This window comes from Heterodontus francisci, chromosome 5, assembly GCF_036365525.1.
Source record: "Heterodontus francisci isolate sHetFra1 chromosome 5, sHetFra1.hap1, whole genome shotgun sequence".
In the NCBI taxonomy this organism is placed as follows: Eukaryota; Metazoa; Chordata; class Chondrichthyes; order Heterodontiformes; family Heterodontidae; genus Heterodontus; species Heterodontus francisci.
This window is the reverse complement of record NC_090375.1, coordinates 55,420,836-55,442,718: the sequence shown is the minus strand read 5'-3', so window position 1 is coordinate 55,442,718 and position 21,883 is coordinate 55,420,836. Positions and strand designations below refer to the sequence as shown.

Sequence of the window (21,883 nt, the reverse complement as noted above, 5' to 3'; positions counted from 1 at the left end):
AACAATAATCTCAGCAGTACGAGTTCTGTTCACTGAGCAAGGGATTCCTGAAAGGTTAATATGTGACAATGACACCCAATTTACATCCAGAGAATTTAAGGAATCCGCTGACCAGTATGGGTTCAACACCATCACCTCATCACCACACTACCCACGGGGACACAGATTTATAGAAAGACATGTCCAGACGGTCAAAGGAACACATGTGAAATGCCAAGAGATGAAGGAAGACCCAAACCTGGCCTTACTGTCACTCCGATCCACACCCCTCAAGGCTGAAATGAAATCACCTGCAGAGCTGTTAAATGGAAGAAAATATAAGACAACTCTGCCAAGCAAAATACATCCTTCAAGTGACCAGGAGGAAGTGAGACAACTACTCACTGAAGCACAGGTAAGAGGAGAGCAACACTTCAACAAATATGCTAAATCCCTACCCGAGCTGTTGAAAGAACAATCTGTACACGTACAGGATCCAATCATGAAAACCTGGAGCCCAGCAAAAATTGTTTGTGAAGCTGAGACTCCAAGGTCATATATCATTGAGATTAAAACCGGTAACCAAATAAGAAGGAACAGAATCCATATTCAACCTACACCTGAGCTGGAACAACAGAAAAGACCATCAACAACACCGGAAACATCACTATCCAGCGAGACAACATTAACATCACCAGTGCAGCATGCCAACTTACCAATGAGAGCAACAAATGCCAAATCTACAAGATGGAGGCACAACATCTTACCACCCAAGTGATACCGTGAATAATTTTTTAAAAAATACATGCTATAAAAGATTCTAAAAAGGGGTTCAGATTATTTCCACAAGTCGGATGATAATCTTTTTTATTTATATTGACAGTTATATTGATATAGAGGCATTATGTTTGAAAGAAAGAGGGATGTTATATATGTATATATTGTTATACTAACTGTCAAGTGTTAGGAACTAATTAGCTAGGAACTAGTTGGTATGTTTAATTGTTATAGTGGGGGGGCCTCATTCACGGCTGCACTGGGGAGTCATGTTACATGTAACACAAGAATCAGGCACGACAGCACAGAGCATGGTGCTGTTATATACCAGACTGACTCCAAGATTAAAGTGTGATTCTTTCCAACATCTGGGAACCAGAAACAACATAAAGAAGTAACAGTCCTCAACCGTGTCCAGCCCATTTCCTGCACCTCTATCCTCACCCATTCCCCTCCCTCCCAGAACCATGACAGGGTTCCCCTTGTCTTCACTTTCTACCTCACCAGCCTCCACATCCAAAGGCTCATCCTCCGTGATGCCACTACCAAACGCATCTTCCCCTTCCCTGTCAGCATGCCAAAGGGATCGTTCCCTCTGCAACACCCTGGTCCACTCCTCCATTACCCCCGACACCTTGTCCCCTTCCCAGGCAATCGCAGGAAATGTAATATCTGCCCTTTTACCTTTGCTCTCCTCACTATCCAAGACCCCAAACACTCCTTTCAGGTGAAGCAGCGATTTACTTGTACTTCTTTCAATGTAGTATACTGTATTCGCTGCTCACAATGCAGTCTCCTCTACATTGGGGAGACCAAACGCAGACTGGGTGACTCAGTCCGAAAACATAACCCTGTGCTTCCTATCGCTTGCCACTTCAACACACCCCCCTGCTCTCATGCCCACACCTCTGTCCTGGGCTTGCTGCAGTGTTCCAGTGAACATCAACGCAAGCTCAAGGAACAGCATCTCATTTACCGATTAGGCACGCTACTGCCTAACGGACTGAATATTAAGTTCAATAATTTCAGAGCATGACTGGCCCCCTTATTTATTTTTAGATTTATTTTTCATTTTTTCTTTTTCTTTTATTTTGTTCATCTTTCATTTTTTTTTTTACAAAGTGCCTGCCATGTGCTTTTTGCCAGGGCTGTTCATTATTTGGTCATTTAACACCCTCTCTGCACTAATGCTTTGTCTTTCACCACACCATTAACATACCCTTTACCTTTGCTCCATGACCTTCTGGTCAGTTATTCTCTGTGACCCTCTGTCCTTCCCTTTTGTTATCTTTTGCCTCACCCCTGCTTTATTTGCTTAAAACCTGTTATATTTCTAACCTTTGCCAGTTCTGATGAAAGGTCACTGACCTGAAACATTAACTCTGCATCTCTCTCCACAGATGCTGGCAGACCTGCTCAGTATTTACAGCATTTTTTGTTTTTATTATGGTCTATAAGTTACCTGTTTTCTGCCTCCCCCCACTCCCCGCCCTTCTTGAATAGAGGGGTTATAATTGCTACTTTCTAGTCTGATGTACACTTTCCAGAATCTAGCGAATTTTGAAAAATTAATACCAATGCATCTACTACCTCATTAGCACCTCTTTTAAGACGCTAGAATGAAGCCTATCAGGATCCAGGGACTTGTCAGCCCGCAGCTCCATCACATTGGTCAGTACCGCTTCCCTGGTTATTGTAATTTCACCAAGTTCCTCTCTTCCTTCCATCTCCTGATTTATAGCTATTACTGGAATGTTTTTGTATCATCTATAGTGAAGACAGAAGCAAAATATTTGTTCATTTCATCTGCCATTTCCTTATTATCTACTCCTCATTCTCTCTCCAGAGGACCAACACTCACTTTACTTACTCTTTTCCTTTTCAAATACCTGTAGAAATTCTTGCTTCCGTTTTACATTTCTAGGTAGCTTCCTCTCAAACTCTAATTTTTTTCTCCTGATTAACCTTTTTGTCATTCTCTGCCATTCTTTATATTCTGACCAATCATCTGACCTGCCACTCATCTTTGTGCAATTATATGCCTTTTCCTTAAGTTTGATGCTTTCGTTAACTTCTTTAGTTAACCAAGGATGGTGGGTCCTTCTCTTAAAATTTTTCTTTATAGGAGGAATATACTTATCCTGAGTATTCTGAAATATCCTCTTGAATGTCTGCCACTGCTTCTCTATTGATCCATCTCCTAGCCAAGTAACCCAGTTTACTTCAGCTCGCTCAGCTTTCATGTCCACATTGTTGCCCTTATTTAAGTTTAAAATACTAGTCTTAGACTCACTCTTCTCTCTTTCAAACTGGATGTAAAATTCAATCATATTGTGGTCACTGCTACCTAGAGGTGCCTTTACTCTGAGGTCATTAATTAATCCTGTTACATTACACAAAACCTAGTCTAATATAACCTGCTCTCAGGTAGATTCCAGACTGTGCTGCTCGAAGAAACTATCTCGAAAGCATTCTATGAACTCCTCATCCAGGATACTATTGCCCATCTATTTTTGCCAGTTTATACGTAGATTAAAATCACCCATGATTATTGCCGTCCCTTTATCACAAGCACCCAATATTTCTTCTTGTACATCCTACATTATAGTTACTGTTAGGGGGCCTGTAGACAACTCCCACTAGTGACTTCTTTTCCCTAGTATTCCTCATCTCTCCACCCAAACAGATTCTACATCCCGATCTCCTGAACCAAAGTCATCTCTAACTATTGCACCAATACCATCCTTAATTAAGAGTGCTACCCCTCCACATTTACCTAGCTTCCTATTCTTCTTGAATGTCATATACCCCTCAATATTCAGGACACAATCCTGGTCATCCTGCAGCCACGTCTCTGTAAAGGCTATCAAATCATATTTGTTTACTTCAATGGGCGCTATCAGTTTGAGTACTTTGTTATGAATGCTACATGCATTCAGATACAGGGCCTTTGGTTTGTCTTTTTGTTATCTTTGTAGCTGACTCAGCTGAGCTACTGAGGTGCTAACATAGCTTGCGGCCTGTGTGACTTTGATAAGATCTGATATCTCTCTGGCTGCTACCTATCAATTTTTTAACGTATCATTCGTTATTGGCAACACGCTGCTGCTGGGCGGGTAGCCACTGCCGATGTTCAACCATCTCCAGCATGACTGTTGGGGTGTGGGAACACTGCGGCACACTGACCTGATGCCCTTCTCTCCAATCTTGCTCCCGGTCCCGCCTTCAAACACGTCTCTACGGAACTGGGAAGATTCCGCCTGTAATTACCACCACCTAAATGCTCTCGCACTGATATCCGTTCCACCAGAATGGCCCCTATTCTTGTTGGGCTTGATACATACTGGTTAAAAAAAACTCTGTTCTCCTGATTGCATTTTAAGTATTATGTGGCCTCTATACCGTTTACATTATTAACTGGGGTAAAATCAGTGTATTGAAATCCCCCACTATTACTGCCCCATTGTTACTGTATGTCTCAGCAATTTGCTTAAAATGACCTCAATGCTTCAAACTGCTTTATAGCTGATTACTTTAAGTGGAGTCACTGTTATAATGCAGGAAACAGAAGCCAATTTTCATACAGCAAGGTTCCACAAACTGCTATGTTTTAGTGATGTTGGTTGAGGAATAAATATTAGGAATACGACAACTGGCACTTATATAATCAAAAGAACGAGAGGTGATATGAGATTTTTTTTCTAACGAGTGGTTAGGATCTGGAATACTCTGCCTCAAAGTGTTGTGGAGGCAGGTTCAATTGAGGCCTTCCAAAGAGAATTGGACAATTATCTGAGGAAAATAAATTGCAGGGAAAAGGCTGGGGATTGGGACTAAGTGAATTGTTGTTTGTAAGGAATATGGGGTCTTTACATATTTTTCCTTTTACTATGAATTTTCAGTACTGTACTTTAAACATATGGAGTGGGTTCATTTAGTAAGCATAGAGTTAACTGGTAGTACGTGGAAAGCTGCATTGATTAGGTTAGGTGCAAAATAAAAGGATGTCACGCAATGATTAGGGACGCAACAGCATACAATCTACTGCTGAATCCAGAGATGCTATAGGGATGTATGAAAGAATTAAGAAAGCAGTAACCAAATCAGCTCCCTGAAGACAAAGACAGAGGTGATCATCACTGAACCTAGCAAGCAGATGGAAATGTAGCTGGAGCATTACCTCAAACTCTACTCAACGGAGAACATTGTCACTAAAGTAGCTCTCAGCACCATTCCAGACCTCTGTGTCATGGAGGAGCTGGACAGCGAGTCCACCATGGTAGAGCTCAACAAGGCTCTTGACTGTCTTGCTAGTGGTAAAGCCCCTGCGAAAAGATGGTATTCATCAAACGTGGAAAACCATCATTGCTGCAGCATCTCCATGAACTCTTGTCTCTTTGTTGGAAAAAGATCCATGCCTCAAGACGTGCGTGATGCAAACATAGTCACCATGTACAAAAATAAGGGGGAATCACAGCGACTGCAACAATTACTGAGGCATGTCCTTACAAAGGTCTTTGCTCGCCTTGCTGTGACCCTGGCGTCACACATATATCTGGAGTCTCAGTGCAGCTGCAGAGCTGGCAGATCGACGGTCGACATGATTTTCTGACTTGTGGCAATTACGGGAGAAGTGCCGCGAACACCACAGATCACTCTACATTGCCTTTATAGACCTCACCAAGGCCTTTGATCTCATCAGCAGAGATGGACTTTTCAAACTGCTTTGGAAAATAAGCAGGGCTGCGTCCTGTCACCAACTCTCTTTGGCATATTTTTCTCCATGCTGCTATTGTACGCTTAAATGGGAGTGTCCACCTGTGTACCAGAGCTGATGGCAAGCTGTTCAACTTGGCAAAACTGCATGCCAAGACTCAAGTGTGTAAAGTCCTAGTCTGTGAGTTGCTGTTTGCTGATAATGCAGTGCTAACATTCCATAATGAAATTCACTTGCAGCAGCTTGTAGATCGGGTCGCCCGGGCCTGCAAGGAATTTGGACTGACAATTAGCCTCATGAAGACCAAAGTTACGGGACAGGATGTACAGACTACATCTTCTATCAACATCGACCTCACTTTGGAGGTCATCGACAACTTCATGTACCCTGGATCAACAATCACCAGATATCTGTCCCTTGATGCCAAAATCCACACCAGGATTTCCAACTCTGCTGCTATGTCAAAGTTGACCAGACAACAGCAAACTAACCGAAAATACAAAGCTTTGCGTGTAGCAGGCTTGTGTTCTCAACACCCTCCTTTACAGCGCTGAAGCTTGGACAATTTATGAAAGCCAAGAAATGCGGCTGAACAGCTTTCGCCTCCACTGCCTCAGACAGATATTGGGCATCTCCTGGCAGGACAAAGTGCCATTTACAGAAGTACACTAAATCTACGATTTAGAGCTTTGGATCAGAAATTGGCTCGCTGAAAGAAGACAGAGGGTGGTGGTTGATGGCAAATGTTCATCCTGGAGTTTAGTTACTAGTGGTGTACCGCAAGGATCTGTTTTGGGGCCACTGCTGTTTGTCATTTTTATAAATGACCTGGAAGAGGGTGTAGAAGGGTGGGTTAGTAAATTTACGGATGACACTAAGGTCGGTGGAGTTGTGGATAGTGCCGAAGGATGTTGTAGGGTACAGAGAGACATAGATAGGCTGCAGAGCTGGGCTGAGAGATGGCAAATGGGGTTTAATGCGGAAAAGTGCGAGATGATTCACTTTGGAAGGAGTAACAGGAATGCAGAGTACTGAGCTAATGAGAAGATTCTTGGTAGTGTAGATGAAGAAAGAGATCTTGGTGTCCAGGTGCATAAATCCCTGAAGGTTGCTACCCAGGTTAATAGGGCTGTTAAGAAGGCATATGGTGTGTTAGCTTTTATTAGTAGGGGGATCGAGTTTCGGAGCCACGAGGTCATGCTGCAGCTGTACAAAACTCTGGTGAGACCGCACCTTGAGTATTGCGTGCAGTTCTGGTCACCGCATTATAGGAAGGATGTGGAAGCTATGGAAAGGGTGCAGAGGAGATTTACTAGGATGTTGCCTGGTATGGAGGGAAGGTCTTACGAGGAAAGGCTGAGGGACTTGAGGTTGTTTTCGTTGGAGAGGAGGAGGGGGAGAGGCGACTTAATAGAGGCATATAAGATAATCAGAGGGTTAGATAGGGCGGATAGTGAGAGTCTTTTTCCTCGGATGGTGATGGCAAACACGAGGGGACATAGCTTTAAGTTGAGGGGTGATAGATATAGGACAGATGTCAGAGGTAGTTTCTTTACTCAGAGAGTAGTAGGGGCGTGGAACGCCCTGCCAGCAGCAGTAGTAGACTCGCCAACTTTAAGGGCATTTAAGTGATCATTGGATAGACATATGGATGAAAATGGAATAGTGTAGGTCAGATGGTTTCACAGGTCGGCGCAACATCGAGGGCCGAAGGGCCTGTACTGCGCTGTAATGTTCTAATTCATGTTTGCCCTGGAGTCAGGGGCCACTCTGTTGGCTGGATCATGACCGCCGAATGGATGACAGCCGCATCCCCAAAAAGATGCTCTACAGCGGGCTTGCTATTGGCATGAGACCAACAGGTTGCTCACATCTGTGATACGAGGATGTCTCCAAGCAAGACCTCGAGCTGACCGGGATCAGAGTCGATGCATGGGAAGTCCTTGCTGATGACCGGAGTTCCTGGAGAATGGCAGTTAGGAAAGGCTTTGAGAAAGCACAGGACAAAAGCAATGACCAGATGGTGGAAGAGAGCCTGGAAGAAGGAAAAAGACATCAGTCGTCCTTAAGCCAATGATATTCATCTGTACCAGCTGTGGCAGGGATTGCCACTCACGAGTCAGCCTCCACAGCCACACAGACAATGTTCAACTCAGAAGTGACATACACCCCAGGCACAGTACATCGTCTTCTGAAATGGACATATGCCTACGACTATTGTAGGTTCTTTTAGTAAGCAAAGAGTTAACCAGTATGTGGAAAGCTGCATTGATTAGGTTAGGCGCAAAAAAGGATGTAATGCGATGATTAGCGATAGTATGTTGGATGAAACTAGATATTTATAGAGACAAAAGGAAAGAAGTTAGAACAATTCAGAATGATTAAATGGAAATTAGAACAGTTTAAAATGATTGAGTTGGACTTTATGGTTCAGGCATTCAGATACTGACGAACAGTGGGGACAAGAAAAGACTGACTCAGAATGACGAGGCTGTTGGCATACTTTTGATTTTAATCGCGTTACCAAAGAACAATTTAAGCTCCATCTGCATGCCTTAGATTTCACCCACCGTAGTGCAGGAAATGGCCACTATTATTGTAATGGTCTACTGATGTAACTGTGAATGGGCTATTGATTGTATTAATTATGGTATGAATGGTAAGAGTTAAAGTTAATTACTTTTACCAAATATGGTAGGAGAAATCATGAATATGATTAACCAGATTGCTGGGCTCGACTGAAAATGTAGCGTGGGGAAGGGGCTTCGTCATCAAGAAAAAAAGTAATTAGTGACATATGAGAAAGCAACTAAGACCAATAAAGAATGCATGAGACCAGAGGCTGAAGCACCAGAATATGTGATTAGAACTGTATAACAATCCTCAGAGTTCATCTGAGGTATCTAGTTACTACTGAAGACCAGTAGAAGAGGAACAGAGGGTAGAACACAAAGTCATAGCCAGTCGAGTCAAGTCTGCTCTGAAGTTGGTGATCCACCCCGATCAGACCTGTACTGTACCCGGCAGGAAGATCTCGGATAGTCTCACACTACTCAGGGATACGATCGCCTACGTACGGGACAGGAGGGTGGACACCTGCCTCATCAGCCTGGACCAGGAGGCGGCTTTTGGCAGGATATCGCACACCTACATGATGGACGTGCTTTACAAAATGGGGTTTGGGGAGGGAATCTGTAATTGGATCCAACTGCTCTACACAAACATCAGTAGCACAGTCTCAATCAACGGGTGGGAATCGGCAAGTTTCCCGATCAAATCTGTAGTCAGAGAGGGCTGTCCTCTCTCCCCGGTCTTGTTTGTTTTCTGTATTGAACCCTTTGCTGAGTGTATTAGGAAGGATGAGAATATAAGAGGGGTGACAATCCCAGGCAGCGGAGGCACTCAGGTGAAAACCTCCCTGTACATGGATGACGTCGCCGTCTTCTGCTCGGATCCGCTGTCTGTGCGCAGACTGATGAGCATCTGCGACCAGTTCGAACTGGCCTCGGGAGCCAAAGTCAACCACGGCAAGAGCGAGGCCATGTTCTTTGGGAACTGGGCTGACCGATCCTTTGTCCCCTTCACCGTCAGGTCAGATTACCTGAAGGTGCTGGGGATATGGTTCGGAAGGGCCGGGGCGTGCACGAAAACCTGGGAGGAGCGAGTAGCCAAGGTACAAAAGTTGGGCATATGGGGGCAGCAATCTCTCTCCATTGTGGGTAAGAACCTGGTCATCAGGTGCGAGGCGCTCACGTTGTTGCTCTACGTGGCGCAGGTCTGGCCCATACCCCACTCCTGCGCTGTGGCAGTCACCCGAGCCATTTTCCGCTTCATCTGGGGATCTAAAATGGACCGGGTCCGGAGGGACACGATGTTCAAATCTCTGGACAAGGGCGGGAAAAGTGTACCCAACATGGCCCTCATCCTGATGACCACCTTCGTGTGTGGCTGCATCAAGCTGTGTGTAGATCTCCAGTACGCAAACTCCAAGCGTCACTACGTGCTGAGGTTCTATCTGTCCCCGGTGTTGCGAAGGATGGGCCTGGTCACATTACCGTGGAACGCTCCATGCAGTTGGGCTGTGCCGTACCACCTATCCTTCGTGGAGCGGTTTCTGCAGGAAAACACCTTTGACCACCGGTCCATCAGGCAGTGGTCTGCACGGAATGTCCTCAAGGCTCTACGGGAAAAGGAGACGGTGGATCCTGTCGGATGGTTCCCCGAGCAGACCGTCAAAGTCATTTGGCGGAATGCCTCATCACCATAACTTTCAAACAAGCACCAAGACGTAGCTTGGCTGGTGGTGAGAAGGGCCCTCCCCGTCAGATCCTTCATGCACACCCGAAGTCTCACCCCCTCCGCACAATGCCCCCGTGGTGGCTGTGGTGGGGAAGAGATGGTTGCCCACCTCCTCCTGGAATGTTTCTTCGCAAAGCAGGTGTGGAAAGAGATGCAGTGGTTTTTGTCGAGGTTCATCCCAAGCAGCTCTGTAACACAGGAGTCTGTGCTCTACGGGCTGTTCCCAGGGACGCACACTGAGACAAACATCAACTGCTGCTGGAGGACTATCAATTCGGTGAAAGACGCCCTTTGGTCTGCCCGAAACTTGCTGGTCTTCCAGCGCAAAGAGTTGTCCACCACCGAATGTGGCAGACTGGCACATTCCAAGGTCCAGGACTACGTGCTGAGGGACGCACTAAAGCTTGGGGCAGCCGCAGCAAAGGCTCAATGGGGAAAGACCACAGTGCAAAGTCCCCCCACCAAGCTAAACTGAGGGGCCGGATCCATGGGAAACCCCTCGAACTGTATCGGAAAAATATTTTTATTTGCTGTAAATGTAAAACTGTAATTGGCATGACAAATGAAATGGAAGGGTTGTGAGGCAACTCCTGATTGTATTGAAGGAAACGGATCACCTTTGCACTGTTTGTAATTTTTGACTTGGTGCTGTTTGAAACTGGTAATGTATTTTTTTTTTTAAACAGATTTTTATGAATAAAGTATATTTTGAAAATTAAAAAAGAGGACAGAACGTCGCCTAGAGTCCAGCAGTTTCGGGAAAGCAAGGACCCGTGGACAGTCATTGCTCTTTGGCTATTGTTAAATATAACTTACTAAATTCTGGTTCATTGACTATAGAGTCATCGAGTTATACAGCACAGAAACAGGCCCTTTTGCCCATTGTGTCTTGGCCGGCCATCAAGCACCTAACTATTCTAATCCCATTTTCCAGCACTTGGCTCTCGGCCTTGTATGTTACGGTGTTTCAATTGCCCATCTAAATACTTCTTAAACGTTGTGAGGGTTCCTGAAACTACCATCTCTTCAGGCAGTCTGTTCCAGATTCCAACCACCCTCTGAGTGAAATTTTTTTTCCTCAATTCCCCTCTGGTTATTGACACTTCCGCTAAGGCAAAAAGGTTCTTCCTATCTAACCTATCAATGCCCTTCATAATTTTGTACACCTCAATCATGTCCCCCCTCAGCCTTCTCTGCTCCAAGGAAAACAACCCCAGCCTTTTCAGTCTCTCTTCATAGCTGAAATGCTCCAACCCAGGCAACATCCTGGTGAATCTCCTCTTCACCCTCTCCAGTGCAATCACATCCTTCCTATAGTGTGGTGCCCAGAACTGTACACAGTACTCCAGCTGTAGCCGAACTAGCGTTTTATACAGCTCAATCATAACCTCCCTGCGCTTATATTCTATGCCTCGGTTAATAAAGGAAGTATCCCATATGCCTTTCTAACCACCTTATCTACCTGTGCTGCTGCCTTCAGTGATCTATGGACAAGTACACCAAGGTTCCTCTGACCTTCTGTACATCCTAGGGTCCTACCATCCATTGTATTTTCCCTTGCCTTGTTCGTCCTCCCAAAGTGCATCACCTCGCACTACTCAGGATTAAATTCCATTTGCCACTGTTCCACCATCTTACCAGCCCATCTATATCATCCTGTAATCTAAGGCTTTCCACCTCACTATTTACGACACCACCAATTTTCGTGTCATCTGCAAACTTACTGATCATATCTCCTATATTCACGTCTAAATCACTAATGTGCACTACAAACAGCAAGGGTTCCAGCATCGATCCCTGTGGTACACCACTGGTCACAGGCTTCCACTCGCAAAAAACAACCCTCGACCATCACCTCTGCCTCTTGCCACTAAGGCAATTTTGGATCCAATTTGCAAAATTGTCCTGGATCCCATGGGCTCTTACCTTCTTAACCAATCTCCCATGTGGGACCTTATCAAAAACCTTACTGAAGTCCATGTAAACTACATCAATTGATTTACCCTCATCTACACATCTAGTCACTGCCTCGAAAAATTCAATCAAGTTAGTTAGTCACGATCTCCCCCTGACAAAGCCATGCTGACTATCCCTGATTAATCCCTGCCTGTCCTCTGGATAGTTGGTGGCCTTTTGTTCATCCATACCCTTCAGCATCTGCCCACCAAATGCATAATCTCATTACTCCATTTTCCACCTACACATTTGATCCTGGAATCATTTTACAATACTCCTGGCTATTTTTCAAATCTCCTACTTTTGATTTGTCAGCAAATTTCAAGATTGTGTTCAAATCATCTTTATGTATGGAGAATAAAATGGACCCACCACTGACACCTCTTGCAACCTTTCCCCAATCTGATCAACAGGCACTTAGTCTAACACACTCAGTCATCAACCATTGAAACTACATTTCCCCCTGTCTCATAGACTTGCATCTTTCCAACAAGCCTTTTGAGAGATACCGTATTGAATGCCTTAAGGACCTACCTTGAAGAATTGGTGGGGTGGAGGGGGGGGGGGGGGGGAGATGTTATAAGTATAAGTTTTAATGTAAGAGATTTAAAACAGAGGGCAACAGAAATTTCTTCACACACAAGGGTTGTGACGCATATGGAGTTTACTTCCAGCATTAGGCAGAAACTATGTTAACATTCAAGATTAGATTGAATAGGTAGATGAAGGAAAAGTTATGGAAGAGATATGGAAACAGGGTGAGTAAATGTGATTACACATCACATGAGCAAATAGTTCTCAACACTGACATGGACTGGTTGCGCCAAATAGCCTGTTTCCATGTTGTAACTTCTTTGCCTTCTGAAAATCCATATAATCGACATCAAATGCATTCAGTCCGCAAGCATGACCCCAAGCTTCTGGTCCTCTGTCATTTTAATTCTCCACCTTGCTCCCAGTCTGACATTCCTGTCCTCGGCCTCCTGCAATGTTCCAATGAAGCTCAACACAAGCTCAGGAACAGCCAATTTTTGACTGGGTAATTTGCAGCCTTCTGGACTCAACATTGAGTTCAACAATTTTATATCATAACCTATGCCCCCATTTTGTTCCCTTTTTCTTTGTTGGTTTGTTTTTTTTCTCTTGTTTCTCTTTTCCTTTTTATCGCTTTCAGGTGGCAGCTATATGTGATCCTGCAATTCACAGCTCCTCTAGACACATCTATTCTTTCTTTAATTGTCCCATTACCATTCCCTTTGGCCTTGCACCATCAACCCTTGTGTCATTTAATCTCTCCTGCCCTCCACTCTATCACAGACCTTCCCTTTTGTTCATTTTCCCACCCTCCCCCAGCCCCTGTTCAAAACCCATTACATTTTTAACTTTTCCCAGTTCTGATGAAAGGTCACAGACTTGAAACGTGAACTGCTTCTCTCTCCACAGATGCTGCCAGACCTGCTGTGTATTTCCAGCATTTTGTTTTTATTTCAGATTTCCAGCATCTGCTGCATTTTGTTTTTGTATCAGATACATTCACTTTTCTATCCCATTGATTGCTATTTTAAAAAATCCTTGCTAGCTGATTCAATTGGTTCACTACCTCGTAACCTCATTTCAGTTATGCTTCATTCTAGATAAGACATTTATCACTCCAACCACATAGGTTTCAAGTCCATTTTAACAAAGCTAAACCATGGTATCTGATTACAAGTTAAAACAAATTTGAGTAAAAGCCCTTTATCTGATTTTGGCAAGAGTCCAATAGGAAATTAATTTGCAGCAATCCTAATAAACCAGCCCATAATTGACAATCTCACAGAAGCCAGAAGTAAAAGGAATGTTAGATTAGAAATTGTTTTTAAGAAGTTAGAGGGTAAAACATGACTCAGGCAGTGTAGAGGGAGATTTACTCAGCATCTCAAAGTGCAATGTCTCACACTTAACGTTGACAATGGGTGCCTCAAATGGGAAATGCTCCCCATGATAGGAATCTCTCACCAGGACCATAAAATTATACATCCTCCTCCAAAAAAGAGTAACACTTATAACAGTAAATGCAAAGAATTTCATTGTTCTTAGATCTGATGGCAATTTATGTTTTTTTGAAAATTGTTTTATCATCTTTGTGTGCAATTGTCTAGAGAGCGCCGCTGTGCCCAATAGGAGCTGGCATAAGCGGGCCAGTCAGCATTTGAAAGAGGTCATTCGTCAGGTGACAACGTTCATCAAAATGAATAAGCTCATCCAAAATGCCAAGATTTCTTTTTAAGATGCCAATGGCTCTGCTTTCATATTTCTTTCATTTTCTGTAACTTCAAGAAAAGAAAGAATTTGCCTTATACAGCATCTTTCACATCCTTGGAACATCCCAAAATACTTCACAGCCAATAACGTACTTTTGAAACATAGTCACTATTGTAATGTGGGGAATGTTATTACAGAATTGGCATTTGCCCATTTATTTTTTCATTTCATTTCTGGAATGACAGGGCACCATCTTTATAAGGAAGCGTATAACAAAATGTTTGTGTTTGTTTTGAAGAAAGCAATGCAGCACAACGCCGTCTTTTATTTGACCTATTTATATGGTTCAATCCACTTTTCCTCATATCATTTGTTAAACGGACAGTAAAAAGTTTGCCAAATGCTTTTTCATCAAAGTAATATATGCGTTTAGCACAGCTGAAATGGCAAACCCCACTGTTGTGGGTTAATAGTAAGAGTTAGGTTCAGTCAGTAACTCTTCCAAGCCAATTCATCAAAGGTATCCGACATATCTTTGACACTACCAGAAAAACAAATGTAACCAAGGCAAATAAAAAAGGGGGGGGGGGGGAGAAACCAAGTTCAGGAAATCTGAAATAAGAACAGAATATGCACTTGTCAGAATTTATAAAAAGACATATATTGATAGACCCTTCAGGGAGTGGAGAGACTGGAGAAAGTAGGATTGTTCTCCTTTGAACACAAGAACACAAGAAATAGGAGCAGAAGTAGACCATATGGCCCATTGAGCCTGCTCCGCCATTCAATAAGATCATGGATGATCTTGAGCTTCAGTTCCACTTTCCTGCCAGCTCCCCATATCCTTTGATCCCCGAGAGACCAAAAATCTATCTAACCCGGCCTTAAATATATTCAATGATGCAGCATCCACAACCTTTTGGGGTGGAGAATTCCAAAGATTTGCAACCCTTTGAGTGAAGTAATTTCTCCTCATCTCAGTCCTGAATGATTGGCCCCTTATCCTGTGACTGTGTCCCCATGTTCCAGATTCCCTGACCAGTAGGAACAATCTCTCAGCTTCTCCCCTATCAAGCCCTTTCAGAATCTTGTGTGGCTCAACTAGATCGCCTCTCATTCTTCTAAACTCCAGAGAATATAAGCCCTATTTACTCTTCATAGGACAACCCCCTCATCCCAGGAACCAACTTAGTAAATTTTCACTGAACTGCCTCTAATGCAAGTATATCCTTTCTTAAATGTGGAGACCAAAACTGTACACAGTATTCCAGGTGCGTTCTCACCAAAGCCCGCTACAATTTTAGTAAGGCTTCTTTATTCCTGTATTCCAATCCCCTTGCAATAAAAGCCAACATGCCATCTGCCTCCTTAATAGCCTGTTGCACCTCCATGTTAACTTTGTGCGTTCCTTGTACGAGCAGAGAGGGTTAAAGGGCGATTTAATAAGTGTTCAAAATTATGAGGGGTAATAGAGTAGACATGGAGAAACTGTTTCCAGGAGGTTCAGTGACAAGTGGACGCAGATTTACAATAATTGACAAAAGAACCAAAGGGGGAGTCGAGTAGAATTTGTTTCTATTATGTAGAGTGTTGTGATCTGGAATGCACGGTCTGAAAAGGTGGTGGAAGATGATTCAATAGTAACTTCCAAAAGGGAACTGGATAGATAGTTGAAAGGAAAAAATTGCAGGAGTGGGACTAATTGGGTAGCTCTTTCAAAGAGGGTCTAATAGCCTCATTCTACGTTCTATGGTCATTGGAAATGAAAACCAAGTTAATAGCAGAAATAAAATGTCCAACAAAAAGAGGAAGATAATGGATTAATGCCTCAGCACTGCTTATTAGAAATAGAGGAAACTGGTAAAATTATGTAAAACTTTTTTGTTATTCATTCACGGGATGTGGGCGTCGCTGGCCAGTCCAGCATTTATTGCCCATCCCTAAATGCCCTTGAGAAGGTCACCTCAATGATGCAATGGAAGGACATTGGAAAACAGAAAATAATATACAAACAGTTAAGGCATTAAAGGGCCAGGGAGAGACACGCACAAGGAAAATAACTTGCATTTATAAAGCACCTTCAACTTGGTAAAAATTCCAAGGTGCTTCACAGGAACACAAAAGATGAAAATGGAGAGTCAAAGGAGGAGATATTGGACAGCATGACCAGAAGCATGTTCAAAGATGAGTATTTTAAAGAAGTGTCTTAAAAGGGGACAGAATACCAGAGCACAGGATTTAGATAGCCGAAGGCACAGCCACCCTTGGTGTGATGAAGGGAGTGGGAGACGCACAAGAGGCCGGAGTTGGAGGAAAGCGGAGTCCTCGGAGGGCTTGTGGGGCTGGAGAAGGTTACAAACAGCTGAAAAGAAACCCTGCAAACACAAGGCGATCTGAGATGAAAGTAGTGAATTTTTGACACACTTAGCAAATCCATTCTGACCTGAACAGAAAGGTGAACAGTCAGTATCAAGAACGAAGATTCCCAGGTGCATTTACCAGGGTGCCACATCCAAAATATCAAAACCACATCCCCTCAAGCCCACTTGCATTTTTTTTTGTTTATTTACAGAAAAAGGGATGGAATCTTATTTAATTGTAAATAAACAGAATTATTACTGGGTCATTGTTATCTAATGGCTTTGATCATATGGAATAGCAGCCCTTATGTAGTTTTTAAATATACAAAGTATTTTCAAGTAACACCTCAAATACCATCAAACATCCCCAGTTCCCATCTCCCTGAGCTGATGCAATATCTTTTAAAAGAGAACCTTCTATGCAAAGCCTGTGGCAACTTGTTCTGGTTAATTTCACAACCAATGCAATACTGTTGAAATGTAGGAAACACAGCAGCCAATTTGTGCACAGTAAGGGCCCACAAACTGCAATGTAATAATAACTGGGATGAAGAGAAGGCCTGTTACAAGAAATTGCCAGGCCCCTGGCCGGAAAGACATTTTTGCATATTAGCAGACAGTGTTGGAACAAAGGAGCTATGACCTGCTCCCGTACAATACACAGAACAGACGCGGTCAAACCAGTTGGTCACATAACCACCCTGCTGGCCAAATTGGGGAGTTTTGAATTGTAGAGACAGCGTTTGAGCTGGCAGAAAGCTCTTTGCTCCTGGACTGGAAAAGACCTCCTCTCCTCCTGTCTGCTCCCATTTCTTTCTCACTGAACTCCAAAACCCACTGAAGACACGTGAACCCTAAGAGACAGAAAATTCTCCTACAGGGAACAAAGTTTAAGAAGAATACTGGGCCCCAACGAAAAGCAAGACCATATCTTCAATCAAGGACTGTACAGCGAGCTCGAAGCACAGTAACAAAAAACCCTCCTCAGAGATTGCCTCAAACTTATCCACTTTATTTTTACTTTATTTTTTCTTCTGCTCTTTTCTGTCCCTATCTGCATGTGTGTATCGCGTATGCATGCCAGCATGGGCGCAACGTGTATCTGTAGGCGTTAACCGAATTAGAGTTTAAGTTTTAATAAATTTCACTTTTTTTCTTTAAACCCAAGAAAGCCTGTTTGTGCTGGTTTCTTTGCCTTATAATTGGAAAGCGGTGAACAAGGATTCACCAATTGGGAGCTCAAAACACAGCGTGTTTGAAATTAAACCCTGTTACAGTAAAACCAGGTGAAGGCTGAGGGGGGACCCTAGACACCTTTCTCACCTAGTCATAACACTAGATAATATGTTCAAAATCATGAGGGGTCTGGACAGTAGATAGGGAAAAACTGTTCCCATTAGTGGAAGGGTTGAGAACCAGAGGGTACAGATTTAAAGTAATTGGCAAAAGAAGCAACGGCGACATGAGTAAAACTTTTTCATGCAGTGAGTGGTTCGGATCTGCAATGCACTGCCTGAGAGTGTGGTGGAGGTAGGTTCAATCAAGGCACTCAAGAGGGAATTGGATTGTTATCTGAAAAGGAAGAAAATGTAGGGCGATGGGGAGAAGGTGGGCGAGTGGCACTGGGTAAATTTGGAGAGCCAGCACAGACACTGTGGGCTGAATGCCCTCCTCCTGTGCTGGAACAATTCTGAGATATTCAGCAACATTGGTGGATAAATATTGGCCAGGATACCAGGGAAAATACCCCGGCTGCTCTTTAAAACAGTGCCATGGGATCATTTACGTCCATCTGAGGGGACAGACAGGGCTGCAGATTAATGTCTCATCATAAAGACAGCACCTAAACTTTGTGCTAAAGTCTCTGGAGTCTTGAACCCATAACTTACTGGCTCAGAGAATAGAGTGCGTCACTGAGCCTTGGCTATTTTGGTAGTTTGGATTGTGCGTTTCCACTCGAGTTAAGTTTTTCCACTTTTGAAAAAGGACCACATATGGTTTGGAAACATTTTATCTGCAAGGAATCAGATTGCGAGAGTGGGTAATAGTAGTTCCTTATTCAAGGGAAACACTCTTTCCTGCCAGGAGCCGAATATAGTAGTGCATACATTTCCCAGCAATGTGCACTGAGCATTTTTACCATTTCTTGGGATTGTTCCAGGTTCTTTTGCTACTGTTGGGTACATTCCAATGTCTCACTGCAGCGCTAAATTGTTAGCAGTGCAGCTTTGAATGTTTCATACAAAAAAGGTCAAATATAATTGCTGAACACATGCCCTTATTTCCATGGATTTTGAGGATAGTTCCATGAAGCAAGTGCCTGAGCTTTATGGGGCAAAGGGATGGGGGAGTGAGAAGCAAATCAACATGAAGAGATGGGTGGTGATTCCCCTCCTACTCTCAACTTCCCATTATAGTCAGCAATACTGGTTTGCAAATCTCAGCACAGTGCAGAGTTACGTTGCAACAAGTTTTCATTGTCTCAGCTCAATTATTAAGCAAGAGAGAACAAAAATTCAGGAAAAAAAGAAGGGCTGATTCAGCAGCATTGGAATGCTTGCCAAGGACAGACTATCCGAGCAATTGACAGACTCAGCCAGCCAGGGCAAAATAGATGTTAAACTCAAAACAGTTTGAACCGTAAGTTAGATTTTTTTTCCCCCAAAACAGCCTGTCGAGAAGAATTCTTTCTTTTAGAATAAATCTAGTAACTACTTTAGAAGGAAAAAATGTCCTTGCAGAATTATTACAGTGTCAAGAATTTTTATAAGTAAGTCCCATTGTCTTACCTGCAGTTGCTGCAACACCCTGTTTGACCCAATGCTTCACATCTACCCTGTCAGACAGACAGTACTGAGAGCAAACTAAGGTTGTGAAACCAGAACTATTCATGTGTAGTGTAAACTACATCAGTAAGGAAGTACAGTTCAGCAATCAGGCTCCTCCTCTCCCAGGTTGCTTTGCATGAATTCCTGGTAACCATAGCAATGAGTGCTGCACCTTCCCAGAATCTGGAAACATCCCTGTGAATGAATTAATCTCTGTTTACCAGTTGAATAAAGATTCTCAATCAGGTTTACCTTTGCATTATTGCTAGCGTATCCTTTGTATTGTATGTGTGCATAATATGCATGGTACTCAGAGAACCAACACAGATGCATACAGAACATGGTAAACAAAGAAGCATGTTGTCAGTATTACTGCGTCAGTCTAGGTGTGGTCTTCACAGAAATCTCACAAAGCGTCTCCAAACCAAGCTCCAGAGAAATCTACACATATGTAAGTTCTCTGTGCCTGATTATGGATTGTATACACACTGTCCACCAAGATACACAGGAACCCTATTGTTGAGAGCTAAATCTTGGGGATATTCCCCCAAAACCTATGTCATGGTTCTGCTGGAGTTAAACCCGCTGCAACCATGAAACTTCGAGCACTGGTAAACTTCCTTTGTCCAGCTGGGACCACTCTCTGATTCAGACATTGGCTTAAGTTTTAATCTTGCTCCACTCTCGTGCTGCAGGTTCTGATTTTAACCTGCTATTCTGACATGGTGGAAAAGGACATGAAGTCCAGAGGCCTGCGTGGCAACGTCATTGTGGTTTTTCTGCCAGGCCAACCAGCAGGAAGAAAGATCCGAGCAAGAGGCCCAGACAGTTACGTTTATTTCTTTTTTGGTTTTCCATGGAGGGTGAGGAGGACCAGTTGTGTCCTGCCCAAATGTCGTCTCCTTTGACTGTATCAATTTTCACCCGAGTGTGCTTTTATGAAGCAACTTGTGATATTTCATTACATTAAAAGCAATATTATAAATGCAGATTGTCGTTGTTGACTAATCTAAATCTGAGTTTTAACATTTCTATTGACATAGCATCCACAGCCTTTGGGGAGCCATTCCTAAGTTCAGGATGGGTTTTACAGTAAAACTGAAATCACTTAAACAACAGCTCCCCATCTGATACGGTTTGTCTAACCCCATTTTGAACATCTAATAACATTGATCCTGATTTTTAAAGTCTGCTGCGACATTGGTCTCTTACCTTTGTTTAGGAATTAAAAGATAGATGAAGAGTTTCATACATTCAAGGGAAATGAAGAATTTTGTATTTCCTTGTGGATTTGAATGGAAAGTCCATGTGCTTGATTTGTAAGCTGTGTGAAAGAATCCAACATTCAAAAGACATTGTGGCTGTGGACCTGATAATAGCTCCAAATCATCATTGGAGCTTGGGGAGGTTGGGGGCGGGGGTGGGGGCTGGGAGGGTCAGTGGTAAAGGGAATGGGGGCTCTCAGGACTCAAGTTTATCATGCACAAGAGATGGTCAGCTTCATGGGTGCAGTTAGGCAGTTAGTTCGGTTTTCACCTCATGACTGACAAGTTCACAAGTATGAGCAGACAGTGGTGGCAAGGACAGCTGCAGGGAATGTCTGTCAAAGGGCACAGCCATCTCCAAGCTCTGCTCAGCTAGACACAGATTTTGAACTGCAGGCTTCCATGATGAAAATAATCATTGAGGGGCAGAAAATCTGCAGCGTATGGGCAGTCCTTCCACACATACTCAACAATTGCAGAGAATGGCGGTGTCCAACACAAACATGACTGGGCTGGCAGTGCACATCATTGCAAGGATGTCTTCTGCTCTTTGGGAACATGAATCACAGAAATCAATTTAGTCCATGCAGTCCTCGACCATAGCATTACAGACACTGGATACCTACTTAAATAGGATGGCTGATACTTTAGCCGTGGCCCTTACAATATGTGCCTGATCTGTGCCCCCAGAGAATATTAGGGGTGAAGTGCAACTGGCCAATAAGAGGGATATTGTTGAAAAGGGACACCTAAGTGGGAACTCCATTCAAAACATTCCCACTTCTCACAGATTGCCCACCTGCACGTCACTGGTTGTGATACTTACATCAGTCCAGTGGGAGTGGCTAACTGAACCTTAAAACTACAAGGGGATACCAACTTAATAAAAGCAAAATACTGCAGATGCTGGAAATCTGAAACACAAACAAATGCTGGAAATACTCAGCAGGTCTGGCAGCATCTGTGGAGAGAGAAGCAGAGTTAACGTTTCAGGTCAGTGACCCTTCATCAGAACTGCCAACTTAATTCCTGGGTCTTCTCTTCCAGAAATTGCCATTTTCTGCTCTTTTTTCTGACAGGATTTCAGTTTATCTTTTGCCTTGCTCATCTTTATTGCTTTCCGTTTCCCTTCGAATGTCTGATCAGGTATCTGCCAAAATTTGCGTTCAGAACCACATCTCTTTCCTCAGCAACTCTCTCTAGCTCAGACTTATTTCAAATAAATTCCAAATGAAACTCCAGCCTTCATGTTTAGATCCATTCATGATTACCAATATCGCCAAGATATTCAGTGTTCCTTGAACTGCTGCCCACATCGCCTCCCAAGATCCTCAATGCCATGCATGCCACATGCATTCTCTCTACTTCCCTCTTCAGCAGCATCAGCTCTCTTTGAAAGCTGTCCTGGTCCGCAGTTCCATTTCATCCATCACCTCATCCAGTATGCCAACAAAAATT

General features: G+C 43.4%; 1 protein-coding gene across 5 annotated transcripts in view; it reads right to left on the bottom strand.

The window, feature by feature from the left end:
- Positions 1-19,237, bottom strand: part of LOC137369848 (ALS2 C-terminal-like protein) — a 179,869-nt gene extending 160,632 nt beyond the window's left edge. For all 5 annotated transcript variants that reach the window (XR_010975026.1, XR_010975027.1, XM_068031458.1 and 2 more), the window contains exon 1: positions 19,122-19,237. The gene's annotated coding sequence lies outside the window, so the exon portion shown is untranslated. The remainder of the gene's footprint in view (positions 1-19,121) is intronic.
- Positions 19,238-21,883: the final 2,646 nt, after the last annotated feature.